The sequence below is a fragment of the Elephantulus edwardii genome, unplaced genomic scaffold (genome assembly GCF_000299155.1).
Source record: "Elephantulus edwardii isolate Elephantulus edwardi_28Jun2011 unplaced genomic scaffold, EleEdw1.0 scaffold00244, whole genome shotgun sequence".
NCBI classification, from domain to species: Eukaryota; Metazoa; Chordata; class Mammalia; order Macroscelidea; family Macroscelididae; genus Elephantulus; species Elephantulus edwardii.
In genome coordinates, this window is record NW_006399994.1 from 1,069,487 (window position 1) to 1,082,044 (window position 12,558).

At 38.7% G+C, this 12,558-nt stretch overlaps 1 protein-coding gene and 1 pseudogene across 1 annotated transcript in view; one reads left to right on the top strand and one right to left on the bottom strand.

Annotated features, from left to right (window-relative positions):
• The window catches only part of LOC102843763 (FCH domain only protein 2-like), a 205,421-nt gene that overhangs the window by 37,760 nt on the left and 155,103 nt on the right, over nucleotides 1-12,558 (top strand).
• Nucleotides 10,326-10,646, bottom strand: LOC102869277 (annotated as a pseudogene).

The window sequence follows — 12,558 nt, forward strand, 5'->3', positions numbered from 1 at the left end:
CGGGAGCGCCGGCTGGGGGCAGCCCGCCGCCTTCCTTCTGCCACCCTAGGCCCCCGTCGTATTCCCTGTGCCCCCCATTTCCACACGGAATCCCGTGCAGGGTTGGGCTGGAGAAGCACTTCCTCTCGGCCGCGCAACTTAGCTGTCTGTCGGCTCCCAGGATTTGCCTTGGGGCCTGTTCACAAAGCGTATAAAAGTTGAATTTAATGCCATTGGGCTTAACTGCACTAAGACTTCCTCTTGCCTCCTGGGCTCTTTCCCCTTCCTCATTCTTTCCACACCCCTCTCCCGAGCGTAGTATTAATGTTTTCCTTTAGAGTGATTCCCTGTGGAGTGTTTTCCTGCAGTTATTGTTTGCTGCAATGGGAAGTGCAGGTCAGTCATGCACGTTAGAGCGTGTTTACCCAGGTATCTTGGATGATGAGTTTTATTATGTCCTGACAGTTGCAAGTACTACACTTCCATTTTAAGATTTAGAGAGGTCTTTAAAAGAGTAATCTTTAACTTAATAAGAAGTAGTTCCTAAATTTTTAATTCGATGTGTACCAAGCATGGACTCGCATGATATAAATGTGAAATGTTTTCCACAAGCAATAACTAGTAGATATTAGGGGTTTTTTGTTAGTTGTACAGCTTTATGGGGAGAAAATTCGTGAGCTGTACACTAAATCCAGTTGCAGTGTTAAAATACAGTGGTTTTAAGTGTTTACTGAGGTGTGGAATCAGTTTCAGAGCACTTATCTCAGAAACTCATTAGCAGTTAGACCTCATTTTTTCTTCTTCCTACTCTTGACAACTACCGATCTTATTTTCTGTCATTATCTGTATGTCTGTTCTGAACATTTCATGTAAGTGGACTCTCATAATTAATATGTGGTCTTTTGTGACTGCTTCTTTCACTTAATATGTTTTCAGGATTTATCCATGTTGTAGCATGAACCAGGACTTCATTCTTTTTTATTACTGAGTAATATTCCATTACATGCAATTGTTGTTAGGTGCCATCAGTCGGCTGTGACCCACAGCGACCCTATGTACAGCAGCTCTGAATTCTTCCCTGTACTGAGCCAGTCTCACACACCAACTCCCATTACCCCAGTTACCTGTATCAAACCATTTCATCGAGGTCTTCCTCTCCTGCACTCTCTCTCCATCCCTCCGATCATGATGTCCATGGAACATTTTCTTTATTCTTTCATCAGTTGATGGACATTTTTTAACGGATAGAAATAAAGCTACTTTTGACATTTGTCAACAAGGCTTGGGTCATGGTTTTATTTCTTTGCACTGTATAGTAAGGAGTTATCTGGTAGATCATGTATTTACATTTAGATCTATGTTTAATGATTTGAAAAACTGCCACATTGTTTTCTAAAGTGGCTGCACTCTTTTACAGTTCCACCAGCAATGTCTGAGAGTTCCAATAATTTTCCATAGTAGGTATTTTAGTGAGTGTGTGGTAGTGGATCCTCGTAGTTATGACTTGCAATTCTCTGATGACTAAAGATGTTGAGCATTTTTTTTCTTGTGTATGTTGCCTGCTTTTATAAGTACATAATTTGCACATATATATTTTCCTTGGTTTGAGAATTATCTCATCACTTTTAAAATGGTACATTTTGAAGCACAAGTTTTAATTTTGATGCAATCCAATTTATCTTTTTTTAATCATGTATGTATTCTTTAAATAATTTTTTTGTTTTGTTAGTAAAACATGCCACCAGTTTCTGCATGCCCATTTCAGTGACATTGATTACATTCTTTGAATTGTGCAACTATTTTCACATTCCTTTTTTAAGTTCTTCTCATATTAACTTGAACTCATTGCCCCTAAATTTTTTGCCTAATCTTTGAGTTACTATTGTCAATTTGATCCTATAAAAATAGATATCATTTGTGTTTTTGTTTTCCTAAAGAAAAGTCTTTGCCTAACTCAGGATTTCATTAGACAGGGACATCATGCTGGGGAAGGTAGAAGGATGGCAAAGGAGAAGATGACCCTCAACCAAGAGGATTGACATAGTGACTGCAGCAGTGGGCTTCAGGGTATCAGAAAGATGGCATAGGATAGGTTCAGATCTGTGGTTCATAGGGTCACTGTGCTAGACTCAGTGGCACCTAACAACAATAACAACAATCACAACAACAAACAAAGATTACAGAGATTTACTACTTTGTTTTCCTATGCATCTTTTAAATAATTTTAGCTTTTCTGTTTAGGTTTATGAACCAAATGAAGTTAATTTTTGTGTATATTGCATGGAAGGGGTTATAAGTTAATTATTTTGTATGACTATCCAGTGGTCTGTACATTACTGTACAGAGGTAACTTGTGGTTGCTGTGATGCTAAACACTGTGACACTGATGTGCCAAATGTGATAATGGTTACCTAGGGTGCACAGTGTTTGGTGGAGCTCCCCGATTAAAATAAGCTTGGAAAGAGGAGTGGCATCCACTACCGAAATGGCTTGCCTCCGGAAACTCTATGAACCGTGCTCAGGTATTTCGTTCCTTGGGTCGCTGTGAGTCATCTACGACTTGATGGCACCTAACAACAACAACATCCAGTTGTCACAGCATCATTTGTTGAAGACTCACTCTATTTTTGTTGAAAATACATTCCTGGATTCTCAATCCTTTCTATTCTCTGTCTTCACTGTAGTACCACACTGTTTTGATTATTGTAGCTTTGTAGTACATTTTGAATTTGGGAAGTATACATCTGCCAGCTTGGATCTTTTTCAAGATTATTTTGACTCTTGTGGGTCCCTTACACTTCTATATGAATTTAAGGTTTGCTTTGCCTGTTTCTTCCATTAGATTTTTCAATGGCAATTAAAACTTTTTTAAAATAAAGATCATTTACTATAAGAAAATTGACATTCTTAAACATTTTTTGATTCATGAATATATTTTTGACTTTTGCTAACATACTTACAAATGACATTTTGAAATTATGTTTTGTTTTTTGTTAATTACACTTTAAATATAACCTCGTGTGTTTTATTATAATGAATAATGCTTCAGTGAACATTTTAAACAAGTTTTCTATTTCTCTGTTGGTAAAGGAATGAAATCTGATTTTTCAGTATGTGCCTTCATGTTCATGGAATACTGTTTTGTAACAATTTGAGTATAAATAATAAAATAAACTATTTTATTTTACTGTCCAGCCTGGAATTAGGACTGAAATCTCTAAATTGGAGTTAAAAATTCCTAACTTAACCAACTTCTGAGAATTTGGTAGTTGTCTGTCTAAAATAACTTGAAATTTACATATTTAATTTCATTTTTTAAAACAATTCCTTAAAAGAAAAACTGTACAGTATTGATTTCATTTTCCTCTCAGTGTTTATATTGGCACTGTCAAAATGAAGTAAAAATGGAAAGAACCCTTAAAACTTTAGGATTGTAACCGAACAACCATCCCCACAATATATAGTCAAGCCTATTCAATTTGTGTTAAAGTTTAAATTATTCCAGCTGTCGTCAAGCTCTTATAACCTACCCTTTTCTTTATGGTTTTTCTTAATGTACTATGGAAGTTGCATTACCAACACAGAAGCACATCATTCAAATTCATGAGCTGCTCCAAGAGAGTAAGATGGTCATTCTCCTCTTCTGCAGTTTATAGCCTTTGAAAACCACTGGAGGGTCAGCTATGAGTCCTTCAGGCTTGACAAGTACATAACAGCAACAGAAACTATGTACTAAGTTTCAAATCCTTAATCCTTTCAGAAGAGAGAAATGTATTAAAAACTTCCAGCTCAATAAATATGTTGCTGATAAGTCAGTTTTTGTAACAGAGTATCAATGCTATTGACAGTTAAGCTGAAAAAATTTTGTGTTTTCTAATAAAATTGCAAGGGAGCTCTGGTGGATTAGTAGGAAAGGAGTTGTGCTGCTAACTGAACAGCAGCAGACAGGTCAATTCCACCAGCTGCTCCACAGGAGAAAGATTGTCTTCTCCCATGTGATTTATAGCCTCCAAAAATGGGTCAGCTGTGATTGGTTCCAACTCAGTGACATTGAGCAGTAAAAAGAATCTTGAAAGCAGAAGGCGTTTCATATGTAAGAACAATTGCTAGTATTTAAAGAGATTATATAATTTAAGTAAATTATATATTCGAGTTTGAGATTGTGAGGGTGGCCTGGAGTTTCTGATACACTTAGGATCCATTTGAGTTAGAGCTGGCTGTTTACCACCAAGTAGTATCTATTTAGAAAGATTTAAGGATCAACTTGTGGAAATCAACTGCAAGGCAACTCAGCTCAACTCAGCTCTTGTTAGTCTGCAAGAACCAACTCAGCTCATTCTCTACTGGATTTTGTGTTCATATTAAATAGGGTTGACAGCTAAGCTGTGCTCATTCCGTATCTTTTAATCAATTTTTTGAAATTGTTACTTAAATGAAAGTTTACAAAGGTAGTTGGTTTTTCATTCCATCAATCATACACATATTGTTTTAGAACATTAAATTACAAATGCATTGTAATCATACTTTCTTTCCCCATTTCTTCCCCATAATTCTCATTTCCGTTTTATTCTTTTGTCCTGCTGCTTCCTGCCTTCAGGGCTTTATGCGAGGACATATGCTGCTCTTTTGACCTTATATGGCTGTTTATCCCAAGGTGTTGAGTATCGTGCTGGTGTTATTGGTCACCTTACAGATCTAGATATTGTTTGGTTGAAAGTTGAGCAGTGGGTTAAGTTTTGTCCCAAGTTTGAAGGGTGACTGAGGGGACATGGTCTCAGGGGTTGCTCTTGTTTCTATTGACCATTAAGCTTGGCCTTTTTTACATTTTTAATTTCTTTTCCTATTCCATCATCTACTGACATCTCTTTAAGAGTAGTCAGTTATACTAGCTAGACATCATCTATTTCTCCTGGTTACAGGGCTATTAATCACTATTTAAAATTTTTATTTTACTATATTTTGTGTGTGTACCATTGAAGCTCAACATTAAGAAAACAAAGATTCTCACCACTGGGCCGATTGGCAGCATCAGTATGGATGGTGAAGAGATTGAGATAGTTAACCATTTTAGTTTACTTGGTTCCACAGTCAACACTCTTGGTAACAGCAGCCAGGAAATCAGGAGATGAATTACAGTGGGAAAGTCAGCTGTGAGGGACCTCTCAAGAGTACTGAAGAGCAATGATGTCAGGTTGGAGACTAAGGTGCGCCTGATCCAGGCTGTAGTATTTACAATTATGTGCTATGCATCAGAGAGTTGGACAGTGAGTAGAGATGATAGAAAGAGAATTGATGCCATTGAGCTGTGGTGCTGGAGAAGAGTGTTGAATATACCATGAACTGCCAGGAGAACAAACAGGTTTGTCCTGGAGAGGGTGAAGCCAGAATGCTCCTTGGAGTCAAGGATTCTGAAGCTCGTCTGACGTACTTTAGTTATATTTCAAGGAGGGGTTGGTCCTTGGAGAGGGACCTCATTTTTGGCAGAGTGGAGGGACGGTGCAGGAGAGGAAGACCCTCGGTGAGTGCAGGAGGGGATGACCCTCGATCAATTTTGTGAGTGGAGTGGTGAGAATGAGTGTGTTTGAGACAGCAAGGTTAGTACAGGATAGAACGGTGTTTAGGCCTTCTGTGCATAGGGTCACTATGAGTTGCAAGCGACTCCATGGCACATAACAACAACAATCATCAAATAGGATCTGACTGGTACAGGAGGAGATTGCCCCTCCTTCTCCAGCAGAGCACTTACCTCTGGGGTTGCAGTGCATCTTCTTGCCACTAGGCCATCAGAGCTCCCCTAATCACTTTCTTTTCTTCTTGTGCGTTTACAATATATATTTACTTTTTTGTTGTTGTTGTTGTTGTGAAGAAGTGGCAGAGGACTGGCTGGAAATGACTGATGTGGGCGGACACTGGCAAGTGCTGAGTTCTGTTCAAGCACAATTGAAATAGGAGACCGTGGTGACTCTGTGAAAACTGACTGCTTTTGCAGTATTTTACTGATGGCTCTACAATGTAGTTTAAGTAGTTCTGTCTGAAAATCTCAGTGTACAAATAGAGCATTGCCTAGAAGAGATTGTAACTGCTGGTTGAACCTATGAAAAATTGCTTGCATATATTTTATTCTTCCTGGCAGTTTCCAAAGACACAGTGACATTAAAGGGTTGTCATATTTGCTGAATTCCCATGCAAAGTATTTTTTGTAGTTTCCTCACTAACAGGCCTATTCTTAAGGGAAAGGAAATGTGTTTTGAATTGCTTTTGTTGTTAGGAGCTGTTGAATCTAGTATGATCCACAGCAACCCTATGAACAACAAATCTGAACCCTGCCTATCCTGTGCCCTCCTTACACTTCCAGATACACTAAAGTCCATTGCATCAGTCACTGTGCCAGTCCACTTGTTTGAGGGTCTTTCTCTCTTTTGCTGTTTTTCCTTTTCCAATCATGAGGTCCTTCTCCAAGAAATAGCCTCTTTTAGAAATGTGCCCAAAGTATGTGAGGCGAATAAAGCTGTGCTTTGTCCAAGACATAGTTGTTTGTTCTTTTGGCAGTCCATGGGGTGTTCAGTACTCTTCTTATCACAGCTCAAAGGCATCAATTCTTCTTCTCATCCTTATTGATTGTCCAGCTCTCAATGAGTGAATTCTGAATTGGATAAAGATTTTATAGTGTTTCTCAGAGAAAGCAGTATAAAGTAAGACTACATTAAACATATACTGATATGTTTTGTAGTAGCTTGTCCCAAATTATATTAAATACCAGTATGAACTAGAATAAAAGGAATTGTTTTTAGTTAGTTGTTTCTAGTAGAGAGGAGGGCTGTTCTTAGGTGTCTTCAGTAGATGACAACAAATAATAGCCCTTTGAATAACAGATCTGAAATTTGCCCTATCCTACACCATCCTAATAATCTCTGATATGCTCAAGTCCATTGTTACAATCACTGTAAATCCATCTATTTGAGGCTTCATGCAAAGGAATCTCGATTGATATGTGTCAAATTAACATCAGCATTTATCTAATTTAAATTAGAGCTACAAGAACAAATAGTAGATAGAGGGAATATGTTCTTTTCAAAGGGCCTTTCAAAAGAAAGCAGCTCTGGTGACCTATGATAGTGAGTTATGCTGCCAGCCGAAAGGTGGGCAGTTCAAATTCACCAGCTGTTCCTAGGAAAAAAGATTGTCAGTCTTCTCCCATGTGGTTTAAAGCCTCTGAAAACCTGCGAAGGGGCAGCTCTGCCAGTCAGTTTTGACTCAGTGTCACTGAGGTGAATGTGATTCAGGAAGGTGTGAGCAGCTGTTGTATAGTGTGCTATTTGTCCTACTAACTGAAAAGTTAGTAGATTGAATCCACTAGGCTCTTTACAGAAGATGGGTAGTCTGATGTAAAGATTCATAGCCTTGGAAACTCGATGGAGGATTAGATCAGTGAGTTTGGTCTTATTTTTCTTTTATTCTGGACTTATATTTTTGAAGGACAGTAAGACTTCCCCTCCTTTGTGTGAGAAGTTAGCACAGAGATTTAAACATGTTTGTATTGAATTATAATGAAGTTTTAATTATCCTATTCAGTAGACACTCAATGAGGGTACTACTATCTATTGTATAGTATTTTGAAATTAGTAGATAAAATACAACTGTTCAATTTAATTGTGTTCCTTATTGTTTTACAAGTGGCAGCAATAATGTAAATAACTGTTTTTGCCAGTTAATAATAAAACTTTCTCTGAGAAAATTTATTGATTAAAAAACGTAAGCTATACTTTGTAGTTATAGCCAGCCAGTAACAATTTGTCAGATATAAACCTAACTCATAAAGTTAGGAGAAAGAACACTTAAAAAATATTATGTAGCTGTTTAGTTTAAACCAATGACTGACTCAGCTGAAAATAAGATTCTCATTGATGAGTAAATATGTTCTCATAAAACTTAGCATTTTTATTTGCATACCCATGTTTATTGCTGCATAGCAAAGAGGCGGAAGCTACCCAAATGCCAATCAACAAATGAATGGATAGGAAAACCATGGTATATTCATACAATGGAATAGTACACAGGACTGAAAAAAGTGAGCCTGTAAAACATTAACAACATGGGTGACCCTGGAGGACATTATGCTGAATGATATATCTCAGTCACAAAAGGTCAAATCCTACATAGCACCACTGTTATATAAATCATGGGGAGGGGGTTGGGAGGAGAATAGAATAAGAGTGGCTAGATAGTGGTCACTTCAGCAGCACATATACTAAAATTGAAACAATACAGAGAAGATTAGCATGGCCCCTGTACAAGGATGACACACAATTTCATGAAGTGTTCCTTTTTAATTTTTTTAAAGAATGTTTAGATAATGCACATTGCTTTGGAATAGATGAAGGAAAGAATTGTTTAAAAGGAATATATAATTAGGCATTATATATATGATAACAGCCTAGAGAAAGAGGTACATCATTATAAAGAGGATGGGGTGAGGGGAGGGAGTTAATAGTGCAATAGTGAATGAATATTTAAAAAAGTGAACTAGCGGAGGAAGGGAGGGATTGGGGGTAAATTGTACAACAATGAATGAATGAAAATCTAACTTTCCTGTAGGCTTTCATTAAAATCACAAAATAAACAGTTCTATTTTAAAAAGGTTTCAGTGTTGTCTTGCCGTTGGCACAAGTGTCTTGGCCTACTTATTTCCCTGCTCCACCATCCACCAGGATGCCCATCCACTTCTACCCACCAGCTTCAACACCTATCTCCCATTGTCCAGCCCTTGATCCGATAGCTTATAGCTAAAGCTTCCTGATACAGGCCATGGTCTTTGCAATCACTTGCTATGCGTCAGAGAGTTGGACAATGACTAGGAAGGATAGAAGGAGAATTGATGCCTTTGAGCTATGGTGCTGGAGAAGATTATTGAAGGTACCATGGACTGCCAAGAAAACAAACAGATTCATCCTTGAGAGGGTTAAACCAGGCTGCTCCTTGGAGGCAAGGATTCTGAGGCTTCGTCTGACATACTTTGGACATGTTGTAAGGAGGGACCAGCCCTTGGAGAGGGTCATCATGCTTGGGAGGGTGGAGGGACAGATCAGGAGGGGAAGACCCTCTGTTGAAGTAGATTGATTCAGTGACTGGGGTAATTGGGTTGGGTGTGTCATAGGCAGTGTGATTGGCATAGGGCAGAGCAGAGTTTAGGGCTGTTGTACATAGGGTCGCTATGAGTTGCAAGAGACTCGATGGCACATAACAACAACATTTTAAAAAGTCAAACAAACAACAACAAAAAAAACCCCCTAGCATTTTGGCATAGGTTTTGGGGAAAGGATGGTGACAAAAAAATTTCTAAAATTGATGTGAATGATGATTGCACACTGCTGTAAATATACTATATGCCACTGTATTGTACACTTACAGTGAATTAATAGTATCAATAAGGTGATTTAAGGAAAAAGCCAAAAAGTATATTATTAGTGGCTTAGTGATAGGGGAATAAACTGTCAGTACAAAAGTATGAGGTTTGAATCCACCAGCTGTTCCACTGGAGTAGGTTGAACAGTTTCCCCATGCAACTTATTGCCTCTCAAAACCTGCGGAAGGGTCAGCTGGGTAACCTTTTTCATAACAGGAAATGTTTCCTAATCTAGTGACATCCTCACAGTCTTTGGTATATTTGAGTGCATTGCTGCAGCTAATGCATTTCCATCAAATGGAGGGGTTCCTTGATTTTGGTTGACCATCTACTTTGTTGTGGTTAAGTGCTCAGCTGTAAACCTAAAGATCAGAGGTTCAAACCTACCACTGCCTCTTCACCAGAAACCTTTTCACTAGGAGTCCAGTGAACTGCTCTTATAATGATTACAGCTTAGGAAGCCTGGTAGGGGAATTCTGTTCTGTCATATAGGGTCATTATGATGGAATGGACTTGATGGCACATAACAGCAACTGCTTTACCACACTTAATACCATTTTCTAGCTGTTGTTCTTTCTTGATGAGTTGTTCAATGTAAACAAGACTTAATTCTTGCCATCCATGCTTCTAAGAAGCATTTTGGCCGTACTTTCTCTAAGACAGTTTTGCTTATTCTTCTACAAGTCATTGATTCAGTAATGCTCACCAGCACCATATTTCCAGATGTCAGTTCTCCTTCCATCTTTCTTGTCCATTATTTTTCTCTATGTTGTTAGATGCCATTAAGCAATAAACTCATAGTGACCCTAAGAACAATAGCTTTGAACCCTGCTTTATCCTGTGCCATCCTTATCATCTCTGATACACTTGAACTAATTGTTACAGTCACTGTGTCACCATCTTGGTTTTTTTTTTTTTTTTTTTTTTTATAATACCAGAACATTTATTGCATAACTAAACAGTGGAATTCTTAAGATGAACTGGATGCTGCAACAGCTGCCCGTTTGGGTTTCGGTGTTGTTCCTTCACGGAATCCATGCCTGAATCTGCGGTAAACGATCTTTAGGTGCCTCATGCGACCAGTACCGGTGGTATTTAGCCTTTTAGCCTTGGCACTCCAGTTACACTTTCTCTTGCGCTTGGCGGGGTAGCCACACTTGCCACAAGTGGACTTTTGGAGGTGGTAGGCCTTGGAGCCACAGCGGCGGCATAGCGTGTGCGTCTTATTGCAACGCTTTCCAAACGATGACGTTCCCTTCATCATCTCGCTTTCGTTGCCGCGACCAAAGAGAGCACCATCTTGTTGAAGGTCTTCCTCTCTTTTACTGACCCTCTGTCTTTCCGTGAATGATATTCTTTTCCATGGAATGCTCCTTACTTACATGCCCAGCATATTGAGACAGGCTTCACATTCTTGCCTCTGAAGAGTTATCCTGGTTGCATTTTCTCCAAGACATGTCTGTCTGTCCTTTTGGCAGTCTGTAGGATATTCAGTACTCTTCTCCAACACCACAACTCGACAGGTATCAATTCTTTTTCTGTCATCCTTGGTTATTGTCCCATTTTCAGATGCATAAGAGATAATTGAAAAGACTGCTTGAATTAGATATACCTTAGTTTTTAAACTGACATCATTGCTTTTTAACACTTTAGAGAGGTCCTTGACAGCAGATTTATCTAATATGATGTGGCTTTTGACTGCTTTACTGTTGGTGCCAAGCATGTTGACTATGGACCCAAGCAAGATGAAATTGTTGTCAGCTTCAGTGTTTTCTCCATTTATCATGATGTTGCCTGTTGGCCCAGTAGTGTTGATTTTTTTGTCTTGATGTTAAGATGTAATCCATATTGAAGACTTTGATCTTCTGAGCGTTTCAGATTCTCTTTATTATCTCTATAGACTTGTCTAGTTTGGAAATTTCATGTAAATGAAATAATACAATATATAATCTCAGGTGTCTTGCTGCTTAGCAGCATGCTTATGAAGTTCCATGTTGATGCATGTTTCACTAGCTTATTCCTTTGCATTGTTGACTAGTGTTCTATTGAGGTATTTCTAGTGATGTCACTTCTCTGGAGATTCGAATCCACCAGTGGCCCCACAGGAAAGAGATGATCAATATCCTCCTGTTCAGTTTACATCCTCAGTAACCTAGTGGAAGGTAGGTTATGAGTAAGTCCTGACTCAAGGGCAGTGAGTTTTGGGATTTTTTATTTATTTTTTTTTAGTATCATCACCAAGAAAACAAATAATTCTGTCTTGGAGAGAGTGAAACCAAATTTCTCTTTTGAGGCTAGGGTTTTGAAGCTCCATTTCACGTACTTTGGGCACATAGGAGTTACCAGGACATCATGCTTGGAAGGGTGGAGGGACAGTGCAAAAGAGGAAGACCCGGATGAGATGGATTGATAACAGTAAATGGGGAATAGGGAGTAGGTGTGTCAGAGTCAGTGATATTGGCTCAGGATAGGGCAGGTTTCAGAGAGATTGCTATGAATTGAAGACACAAACAAACAAATTCTGTTATATAGAGATGCCTTAACAGAACACTGCATTTATTATTATTATTTTTCATGTGTGTACTGTCAAATCAGATCTTACTGGTACAGGAGGAGATTGTCCCTCCTTCTCCAGCAGAGCTTCTGGTGGATTCGAACCACTCACCTGTGGGATGACAGTACAGCTTCCTGCCACCAGGCCACCAGAGCTTGCCTGATGTTTTAAAGTAAAAAAAGGTATATGTCAGTGCTGTATTCATTTCTCCATTTGAGAATCTAGACTTTATGAAGAAGAATATAGCATCAAGATCAGAGAAAGATACACTTGCCCGTGTTATGTGGATGTCACAGCCTTGCTTGCTAAAAGTGAGAACTTGAAGTGCTTGCTGCAGAAGATCAAAGAGTATATATAGCTTTCAATATGGATTGCATTTCAATATCAAGAAGACAAAAATCCTCACATTGGATGAGAGAGCAATGTCATGATAGATGGAGAAAAGATTGAAATTGCCAGTGACTTTATCTTGCTTAGATGCACAATCAATGTCTTTGATACTGTTGTTGTTGTTGTTATGTGCCGTCTAGTCGCTTGTGACTCATAGCGACCCTATGTACAACAGCCCTAAACTCTGCTCTGTCCTGTGCCAATCGCACTGTCTCTGACACTCCCATCCCAA